The following is an 11,822-nucleotide window of genomic DNA, read 5'->3' as shown; positions in this document are numbered from 1 at the left end:
GAGCCGATGTGCATTGGTCGGAGTGAGAATTGAAACAAAATCGGTAATTTTCAAAGTTAATAGAAAAAGCATTTATGTCAATAATGCACATGGCCGTTAAGGTGGAGAGTCAAATTTTAAAAAATTGACATTTGTTTACAAATTATTTTTATTTTCTCGCGCAATTCACTCCTTTTATTGTTTATACAATTATATTATTGTTTAAATATTAGTTTATTCTATATCGTGTATTAGAGATTGTTAAAATAATTGAAAAATTATCGAAAGTATTAGTTTATAAGTTTTCGCGTTTAGAAAGGAGAGTATGATGTGCACACGTCGGAGTGCAACAGAAAACTAGCTATGAATGCCACTAAGATTCCCAAAACAATAGTGCATAATCACCTAATTAAGATGGGATATGTTTTGTATTGCTGCGAAGTTTGGGTTCCGCACTTACTGACGGAGACCATTATTGCATTAACAGTAAAAGAAAAGCTCTTACAGTTTGATTGGGATGTTTTATCGCATCTTGCATACTCTCCAGATCTCGCTCCATCTGATTATTACTTCTTTCTGTCCTTAAAAAATTCTCTTCGCAATAAGTGCTTTAAATCCATCAGCGAAATAAAAGCGCATCTCTAGGATTATTTCTTGTCCAAAACACAACAATTTTGGAAAGAAGGGATAATGAGGCTTTCTGAGTATTGGAAGAAGGTAATAGAGCAAAAGGGTTCTTATATAACAAAATAGATAATATTTTAAACAGTAAACATTGTGTATTCATTACATATTAGAAAAAAGAAAGAAACTTATGGAACACCCTAATATATAGAACAAGTTCATTCCAGATATAAATATGTAGTATAATATGAGTATCAAGTCTATGGAATCAGTTGACTAGTAGCAATGAATAAGAATTCGTAAGTGTTTGAACTACAATGAAGGTTACTTGCAGAACCGATGTTAAAAATTGCCAATAACAGAAATTTCGATGATCTGCAAAGTAATCTTCATGAGGTATGAAAAAAGAGTTAATTAAAGGAAAACTTACAAGGTACATGATTGGTTATTTACTCATTCAAATGTCTTAAATTGTTAATGGAAGATTCAATAATGGAGTGTAGAGATTAAAATGTAATGTATCCTGGCCAACAAAAAGCTAAGAAAGTGGACAGAGGAAATTTTATAACGTTAGTTCCTGTATAAATAGTTCAGAAATATAAGACGTAATGAAACCTGATGGTTTTAAAGAGGAAGGTAGGTAGTATTTGCATTTATTCTACGACTAGGCACATTCAATAAATTTGGTATAAAAGAAAATTTAAAAATTGCAAAAGGAAGATTTGTTTGTTTTAGAATTAAAAAAATTACGGCATGTTCAACAAAAATGCACTATTTTCAATGGTGTTACGTATCTGGGAACTGCAACAATAGATGCACCAAAATCATAATGTGAAGTACAACGTAATATGAATATTTTAAATGCCAAACAATCTCTTAAACTGAGTATTAAATTTTCAGTCTTTGTACCGAGTAGTTCCCATGGAATTTTTTAGGATAAAAATTTGATATGCTAAAGATGAAAGGTAAACTGAAAGTTCTTTTTTCATTACAATATAATAAAACGTAACTTATTGATTAAAATCCATTACTATCTTGATTTTTATAGTTTATACAATGCTGCCACATAGCAAATAATTGCCCAATATGAAGTATAACAAATTTTATTTTATACACGTGGAGAAAGTTCTGGTCTGTGTCTCGCATACTTCGCTTTCCGGTGGTGTCATTGTGAAACCATGGAATCTGCTATTTATCAATATCATGTTTTTTGATGTAATATATCAGAAGCAGTGAATGTTATATTATAATTAATTTCTTTGCTTTCTCGATTACCATAAAATCCATTATTAATTAATCATTTGTCTGCAGGACAAGTGTTAGCTTGTTTTTCTGAAGCCTTTCTCAGAATACAACGATCAATGACAAATTCTTTAACAGGGTGTGACTTTATTAATATTGACTCGGGCAGTGAAATAGTTAATTTTTGTGTATTTATTTTTGAAGTTACCGCGGAAATAATGGAGGAAAATGGAAAAAATTAATTTAATTCTATTCCTAAGGACAGGAATTGTTTCAAATTTCGGATTAATTTAGTAAAGAAAATTTGTTTGATTATACAATAAGTATACAGCAAGGAAGGAGGAATTATTCTTGAAGTTGAAAGATGTTTTGGTGTTTTTAGTAGCACAGGACATAATGTAAAATATAGTAATATGCGAATATTTGAAATGATATGCAATATTAATTTGACAATAAATTGATGTAAAATTGAAATTAATACTTATATGATATTAAATCGTTATTTCTATCTGTTTATCTATATCATGTTTATAAAAATACATATATATCGTATTTATAAAAATTTTTATTGTTACAACAAATCAGTACTGGCCCAACAGTCTAGGATCGATGTTACAATATAAATGGCCAATGGGAGTCAGCTGAACCAGTTTTGGAAACTTATAATATAGAGACATCTAAAGAGGGCAAAATATTCTTAACAGTAGCAGTTGATTTAATTATAAGAGGTATTAGGGAATCTATCTTCTGCGAATTTCAATATCAATTAGTAAGAATCGTAAAATCTTCGAACGAACGTGCACCACAGTTTGGAGAAAGTTACCAAACGATTCAACACACTGCATTACGTAAGATCTAGTCATTGTTCTAAACGGAACCGTTGTTTTTATCTACATTTCATTACTTATAGCAATATTTTTCATAACATTAATAATAATATAAGTAATTATAATAATAACGGGAATGATAACAATAATAATAACGATTATAAAGATAATAATATTAATAATAATAGTAATAATTACAATAATATTAGTAAGAATAATAATAATAATAGAAAGTAATTACAACAATAATAATAATTACAGTAACTTTAATAATAATAATAGGTGTAATTGTAATAAAAATAATAGTTAGTATATTATTAATAATGGTAATATTAATAATAATAATAGTAGTTTTAATAATAATAATAATAATAGCAATTGTTATTGTAATAGTAATAATAATAATAATAACAATAATAATAGTAGTATAATTATATGAATAATAATAATAGTAGTTATAATTATAACCATAGTTATTGTAATAATAAAAATATAGTTAATCTTTGTATGTGATCTACGTAAATACGTTCTATTCTTGTTATTTTCTCTATTCTGTGTCGATAGAATCCAATATGTAATGAATTGGAAGAAAATTTCATATTCTGACGATATCGGTATACGCACGAAAATTCGTATAACATAACGAAATAATATTAAAAACAACGATTCCGTTTCTCTGATATAATACAACAATTTTTCATTAATCCTCAAATTTAATATTCTTAAGCATGTTATGTTCTTGTTACATTCTTTATTCTACGTCGATGTAATCCGATTTCTAGAGTATCGAAGGAGATTTCATCATTCGTCATCCGAGGATAATGGCATACGCATGAAAATTCGTATAGTTTAACGAAATACTATTAAAAATTACGATTCCGTTTGAAACAGTAGTTTGATCTCATGTAATGCAGTGTGCAGAATCGTTCGATAACATCTTCTGAAGTGTGGTACAATTTGAATTAAAAATTTCAGGATTCTTAATATTCGGTGTCGAAATTTGCATGATATAATTGCATTATAAAACAATTTTTTGTAAATCCTCCTTTTTAATTTTCGTAAACACGTTATATTCTTGTTACATTCATTATTCTGCGTCGATAGAATATAATATTTATGGAATCGGAAGAAATATCAACTTTTCAAATTTGACCATATCGGTATATGCACAAAAATTCGTATAGCGTAACGAAATACTATTAAAAACCACGAGTCCTTTAAAAACAGTAATTTCATCTTATGTAATGCAGTGTGCTGAATCCTTCGGTAACATCCTCCGAAGTATGGTTCAAACTCCTTCGAGCTTAATGCGATTCATACTTATCGGTGTCTAAATTGGCTTGCTTCAATAACATTATACAACACTCTTTCGTCAATCCTCATATTTAGTCCACGTACATGTTATATTCTTGTTATATTATTTTATTCTGGGTGGATAAATTATCTCTGCGATTTTTAAAGAATCGGAAGAGATTTCAAGATTTCATAATGTGACGATTTTGGTATACGCATGAAAATACGTACAACGTTAGGAAATATATTTAAAATCCATGGTTTCCTTTAAAACAGTAATTTGATGTTATATAATGCAGTGTATTAAAACGTTTGGAAAAATTCTCTGAAATGTGGAGCAAATTCCAACGAGAATTTATGAATCTTAATTATCGGTCACGAAATTCGCATGTTTTGCTAAGATTATACAATAATTTTTTTGTTAATCCTCATATTTATTCTACGCAAACACGTTATAGTCTTGTTATATTCTTTCTTCCGAATCGACAGAATCCGATTTCTAAGTAATCAGAAAAGGTTTCGACTCTTCATAATCTGACGATATCGGTACACCCACGAAAATTTGTATAGCGTAAATAAATACTATTAAAAACCATGATACCGTTTAAAAAAGTAGTTTGATATTTTTTAAAGCAGTGTGCTGAATCATTCGGTAACATTCTTTGCAGAGTAATACAAGTGTCTCGAAGATTTTATGATTCTTAACCCTTTGCGGGCGACGATTTATTTAACATTTCGTCCCAAGCATTCGTCAATTAGAAACACAATTTTGTTATATAATTATGTGTATTTCATTTATAATTTTGTTATATAATTAACTGATTCAACATAATAATTATATAATTCAACATACAATTTTGTTATATAATTATGGGTATTTTATTTATGATTTCAAATTTTGTAATTATGTAAAGTATAGTATTGTTTAAAACAATTGCCCGGATGGAGCCCAGGCTTCCTTGTACAAGTTTTACAGAAGTAACTTGTTTCATTCCGTCTGCCAGGAAGTTCAGCGCTTCTCAAGCAACCCACACTAGGCAATCTCTGGTTTTCCTATTAGGTAATTAAAAAATAAAATAGGGCTTCTTATCTAACCGCTGTTCTATATCGCTACTTGATGTCCGACCGGGCTTTAGCTGTGATGCCCGAAAGTTAGTTCCATCAAGAGTTGCTGTCGAAATTGCTAGTGATTCATAGGTTTTTCATTGGGTTTTCTTGCGCAATTTTTATATAATATAAATGAATTGACGATAGAGCTTTTCAAATCCCAGAAGAATAGTTTTTGTCACCATTTCAATGTTTTGCGAATGAAACAATATGAAACAGCATATTGAACTTGGATATCAACACCTCCCATGTTATCATTGTAATTGAATATAACTGCTAGTTTTGTGACAAGTTGATTATTTGATACTCCAGTCACAGTTCTTTTTCTTCTCGTACGAGTCAACATAGCTGATGTATGTTTGGTGCTTAGCATTGTAATCATTCTTTTATGCCTCCAAGCTAAAACGAGTGTTTTTCCCTTACGATATGCTACGGTTTGCCCAATTGATAATTTGGGTTTTTTGATTTCTTGAGGAATTCCTTTCTTCTTTATCATTATTGTTCCAGTCAAAAAACAGTTTCGTTTCAAGAGTTCATCGGCCAACACTGTATTGATGTAAAATCTGTCCGTGAATATGTGGTAACCGGAAGCTCTAAGAATTGAGTTTTAGAGATTGTTATATAAATGAAGAAATATCCTGCTTGTAAAACTTAGATCCGGTCTGATAAGACTCAATGTTGTGATTTTCTTGTATTAAGGACAAAACTAACAAATAACTCGTTCGAGAATCTGCAGGCATATATATAAAAATGCCCGACTTTCTTTACTTTTTCGGATTATATGAAAGGAAAGAAATTCTTCCTTTGAATTCGACTGTAGATTCATCAACACTTACGTTTCTCTCGGGTATGAGATGCTTCATAAATTTTTTATTGAGTAATACAAGATATGTGTCAATTTTATGTGTACTTACCTTTATATTTACATTTGTTGTTGAGATAGTTTCCAAATGCAATGTTCAAAAAATCTGCATGAATTGATTACACGAAAATATCTGAGCAAAAAGTCTTTAATATTATACAACAATTTATCGTTAATACTTCTATTTAATCTTCGTAAAAACGTTATATTCTTGTTCCTTATTTTGCGTCGAGAGTATACAATATCTAAGGAATCGAAAGAGATTTCAACTTTTGGAATCTCGACGATATCCGTTTCTGTACGTAAATTCGTATATCTTAATGAAATTAAGTTGAAAACAACGATTACGTTCAAAACTGTAGTTTGATCTAATGTAATGCTGTATGCTGAATCGTTTTGTAACATTCTCCGAATTGTCGGGCAAGATTCTTTGAAGATTTTATGATTCTAACTTATCGGTGTCTACTCATTAACTTGGTACGGGATAGAAGCATTTTCTATCGTTTGCGATTTGTTTACAGTTCTTATAGTGTACATTAACGACCTCTTGTAGTTTCTCGGCGCGTTGAGACAGTAAGCGTACATCGTATAGCTGTTGGCTCAAATATGCCATCAATAATGCTAAAAATCTCAAAATTAAGTGACACCTGCTCCATACGGAACACATCAAATAACGAAATAGAGAATATCGACGTGTTCACTAACGCTTCAATCTACCGAGATGTGTCCCTATTTACTAGCAAAAAGAAGAAATATAATACAAACGCAGATATGAGAAATTCACGTACGTTCCATCAATCAGAAATGAGGCCACAAGATATACCCATACACAACTCATATGATATCCTCTTTGAAACCAATGCTACACCAACACGTAACACGAAAACAAATGAAGACACCAAAACAAATGAAGAAAATAAACCTCCTCCTATTTACATTCAGGCCCAAGTCATTAAACTGCTAATAGAATTACTTGTGTAACAAGTAGTTAACAACAATTTTACTTTAAACCAACTCAAAGATAATCAAACAAAAATCCAGTTATCATCCTCGGATCACTATAGGAAAGTAATAATTGAGTTAAAAAGCAAAATCGTAAATTTTCACACCTATCAACTTAAAGCTGAAAGAAATTACGAGGTAATTCTACGCGGAATTCATCCAAAAACAAATTTATAGAAAATCATTGATGAACTCAAGCAACACAAACACATTGTTAGTCGATTAATAATATAGTCAATTATTATACTAAACAGCTACTATCTCTATTTGCTATTGAACTTGAACCAAATAATAATAACAAAGACATATACAGCATAGAAAAACTACTCAACACATTAATTAAATTCGGCCCGCCCAGACCGAAACGTGACATACCTCAATACCATCGCTGCCAAACCTATGGCCATACGAAGAATTACTACGATAAGTTACCTGCTTGTGTTAAATATGCAAGCAATTACTTAACTACATTTTGCCCACAACAGGGTAAATTAATAAACGTAAAATGTTTTAATTGCCAAGGTAATCATCCAGCAAGTTATAAAGGCTGTTTGGTACCTAAGCAACTACAACACAAAACATTTCCTCCACTAAGACGAAGAACATTATCTGAAACTTACAATAATCATATTCCTTATACCACAGAATACAATCCAAAAGTAGACACTTTCCAAAACTATACTAAACACTTTTACAAAAATAACAGAACCTATGCACAAGTAACAGCCAAACAGACCTCGCAACAACAAAATCTAGCACTTCCTACTTGCTCAAAAAATTCTCCTGGAAACAAATATGCAGAACTTAAACAACTTTTAATCCAATCTGCTAAAAATACAGAACTCATAACAGACATGCTCTCAACACAAACATCACTGTTACAGCAACAAACACATCAAATAACCGTCATATTAGACTTCTTAACAAAATTCTTGAATACCTACAAATAATAGATGGATCAATCAGAATAACTGTTTAAAATAGCAACGGGTTACAACAAACATTTTCAGAATTCAAAATTTTCATTTATAAACATAACATCGATATTCTGGCAATTTCAGAAACTCACCTTACAGTTAAAAATTATATAAAAATACCACATTACAGCATATATGATACCAAGCACCCATCGGGAAAAACACACGGGCATTCTACGATTATCATTAAAAATAATATTAAACACCATCTATATGCCAACACTTCACTTGACTATCTACGAGCAACAACAATTACATTAGAAACTATAACTGGAAAAACACAAATATCGATTATATATTCACCTCCAAAACATAAAATTACTCAAGAGTAATATTCAAATTTCTTTAAAAATCTAGGAAATAAATTTATAGCAGTAGGGAATTACAATGCTAAGCACAAATATTGGGGATCAAAAAGAACTTCATCTAGGGGTAAAACACTGTTGGAAATCACACAGAAATTATCATTAATACCACTATCAACCGGGGAGTCTATCTATTGGCCAGCAGCATCAAACAAATCACCAAATTTTCTAGATTTCGCCATAATTATAAGGCTGAACAAGACGTACTTCAAATTAATCTTAAGCACAGAACTAAACTCTGATCATACACCTATACTGATAGAATTTCTACAAAAACCAATCCACATAGAAGCTACACCCAAATTATACAATAGAAATACGGACTGGGATAAATTTAGGTCAACTATTGACGAAAAACTAAATTGCAAAATCACTCTAAAAACACCAGAACACATCAAGAATGCCGTGGAATACATAACAAAAATAATTCAAAAGTCAGAATGGTTATCTACTCCTAATATACAAGAAAATAAAACGTATTGTTCATATCCAGCCTATATTTTGCAGAAAATTAAACAAAAAAGAAAAGATAAATACAAATGGCAAAGGCATAAAAAAGAAGAAAATAAAAAGTAGTTTTTAAAAAAAGTAGAGGTTAAAATAATGATAAAAGAATACTGTAATTCCGGGTTTAGCAAATATCTCTTAAACTTTACGCCAAATGAAGGTACAAACTATTCACTCTGGAAGGTAAAAAAAAAATTAAAAAGACCAATAATGCAGACTCCAGCATTGCGAAAACCACACGGATCTTGAGCAAAGATGTCCACGGAACAGGACAAGACATTTGTTAACTACTTTTATGCAAACTTATGAGCCAAATAGAACGGCTACGACAATAAATGTTACAACTGTATGCGATAGTACTGAAAGCAAAGATCAAAACAACTTGATATACAAGACTACAAAAAAAAAGGAAATAAAGCAATTGATAAATACAATAAAAACTAAAAAATCTCCAGGCTTTTATCTCATTAGTAGGAAAGTAATTGAAGAACTCCGAGAAAAAACCATCAGAATAATTACCATAATATTTAACCCCGTACTTAGACTTCACTCCTTCCGTGACTCATGGAAACAGGTAGTAATAATAATGCTGCCTAAGCCGAATAAAGATATTCATAAACCATCCTCTTACAGACCTATTTCCTTATTACCGATTCTGTCCAAACTTTTAAAAAAAGTAATATTAGTTAGAGTTAAAAAAATAATTAATAAAAAACGATTAATACCAGATCACCAATTTGGCTTTAGGGAGAAATATGCTACAATTGAACAGGTCCATAGATTAATTAACCAAATAATAACAACTGCTATGGAAAACAATTAATACTGTAAACAATTAACCAAATAATAACAACTGCTATGGAAAACAATAAATACTGTACATGTCTATTCTTATAAAAAACCTTTGACAAGGTATGGCATGAAAGCTTATTAAAAAGTTTAAAACAACACTTCCCAGTATCAATTTATCTATTACTAAAATCATACCTAAACAATAGAATTATTAACATAAAAGTTAAAGACTCGGACACAGATGTACACGTAATATTTGCCGGTGTACCACAGGAAGTGTACTGGACTCGAACTTCTATACGTTCTACACTGCGAATATTCCAACAACACAAGACACTATATTAAAGGCATTCGCCGACGGCACTGCAATCTTAGCCACACACGAAGATCCACAAGAAGCAGCTATAATCTTGCAAAATCACATAAAATTGCTTGAAAAATGGATAATAGATCGAAAAATTAAAGTCAACTACAATAAATGCAATCAAATTACATTCATTTTTCGCAAAGACAAAATACCAGTAATCACTATACATAATAATAAAATACCGCAAACAAAATTAATCAAATATTTGGGTTTGCACCTTAACTCTAAACTAACCTGGAAACAACACATTCATAAAAAAATACTACCAATTAAATTTAAAAGAAAAGACATTCACTGGTTAACAGACCGAAAATTTAAACTAAGTATAGAAAGATATTAATATACAAAACAATAATAAAGCCTATTTGGATGTATGACATCCAGTTTTGGGGCACGACAGCTAAAAGCCGTATCTCCAAAATGAAAGCTATGCAATCAATAATAATCCGCATAATTGTGCCATGATATGTCAAAAACGAGGACTTACGTAAAGATTTATAAATCCCAGCAGTATTAAAGGAGATACAGCGAATGTCTGACAAATATAAATCAAAGACTCTAAATCACCCTAACCCGCTGGCCAACACTCTCTACAATAACAATACAGTAAGAAGAATTAAAAAAAAAAGGCTTCAAGATCGAGTAACGCAAGTCTGAAAGAACAGGATATTATAATAGTGCTATTCCATTGGGAACAGCAATCATGTGCTACCCTCAATTCAGTAAGACAACTTGTCGACTATCTCACATGATAAATTGTGAGGAATTAATGGGAGTTATAAAAAAAAAACTTATCCATTTCGAAATTCGAATGTTCCCTAATACAACAATTTTTCGATAATCCTCGTATTTAATCTTCTCAAAAATGTTATACTCCTGTTATATTCTTTGTTTTGCGTCATTAGAATACGATTTGTAAGGAATCGGAAGAGATTACAACTTTTCGTTCTTCGTCGATATCCGTATACGCGTGAAAATTCGAATAACGTAATGAAATATGTTAAAAACCTTGATTTCGTATAAAACAGTGATTTGATCTTGTGTAATGAAATGTGTTGAATCATTTGGTAACATTCTCCGAACTGTGGTGCCAGTTCCTTCGAAGATTTTACGATACATACTTATCTGTGTCGAAATTCGCATATGTCGCTTTTATTATATAAAAATTTTTCGTTAAATCACGTATTTAATTTTCGTACAAACATTAGCTTCGTGTTATATTCTCATGTCTGTGTTGTTAGAATTCGGTATTTAAGGAAAAGAAAGATATTTCAACTTTTCGTATCCCGACGATTTCTGTATTCCCACGGGAATTCGTATAACGGTATAACATAATAATGAAAACCACGATTCCGTTTAAAACAGTAGATTGATATTATGTAATACAATGTGTTTAATGCTTTGGTTATCTTCTCCGAACTGTGGTGCAAGTTCCATCGAATATTTCACAATTCTTGCTTATCGGTATTCAAATTCGTATCTTTTGCTTTCAATATACGTCTATTTATCGTCAATCCTCGCATTTATTCTTTATACCGACGTTATATTCTTGTTATTTACCTTATCGTGCGTCGTTAGAGTACGATATATAAGGAATAGGAAGGGATTATAATTTTTCGAATTAGAGGATTTCTGTATGCGGTCGAAATTTTGTATAATATAATGAAATAATGTTAAAAACCACGTTTCCGTTTAAAACAGTAGTTTGCTCATGTGTAATGCAGTGTCCTGAATTATTTAATATCGTTCTCCGAACTGTGGTGCAAGTTTCCTCGAATATTTTTCGATTCTTACTTATCGGTGTTGAAATTCGCATATTTCGTTAATATTATACAAATATTGTTGGTTAATCCTCATATTTAATCTTTGTAAACACAT

At 30.7% G+C, this 11,822-nt stretch overlaps 1 pseudogene; it reads left to right on the top strand.

Moving 5' to 3' along the window:
* The first annotated feature begins 393 nt into the window (after positions 1 to 393).
* LOC124422172 lies at positions 394 to 2,704 on the top strand (annotated as a pseudogene).
* Positions 2,705 to 11,822: the final 9,118 nt, after the last annotated feature.

This window comes from Vespa crabro, chromosome 2, assembly GCF_910589235.1.
Source record: "Vespa crabro chromosome 2, iyVesCrab1.2, whole genome shotgun sequence".
NCBI classification, from domain to species: domain Eukaryota; kingdom Metazoa; phylum Arthropoda; class Insecta; order Hymenoptera; family Vespidae; genus Vespa; species Vespa crabro.
This window is presented reverse-complemented; position numbering and strand designations above follow the sequence as displayed.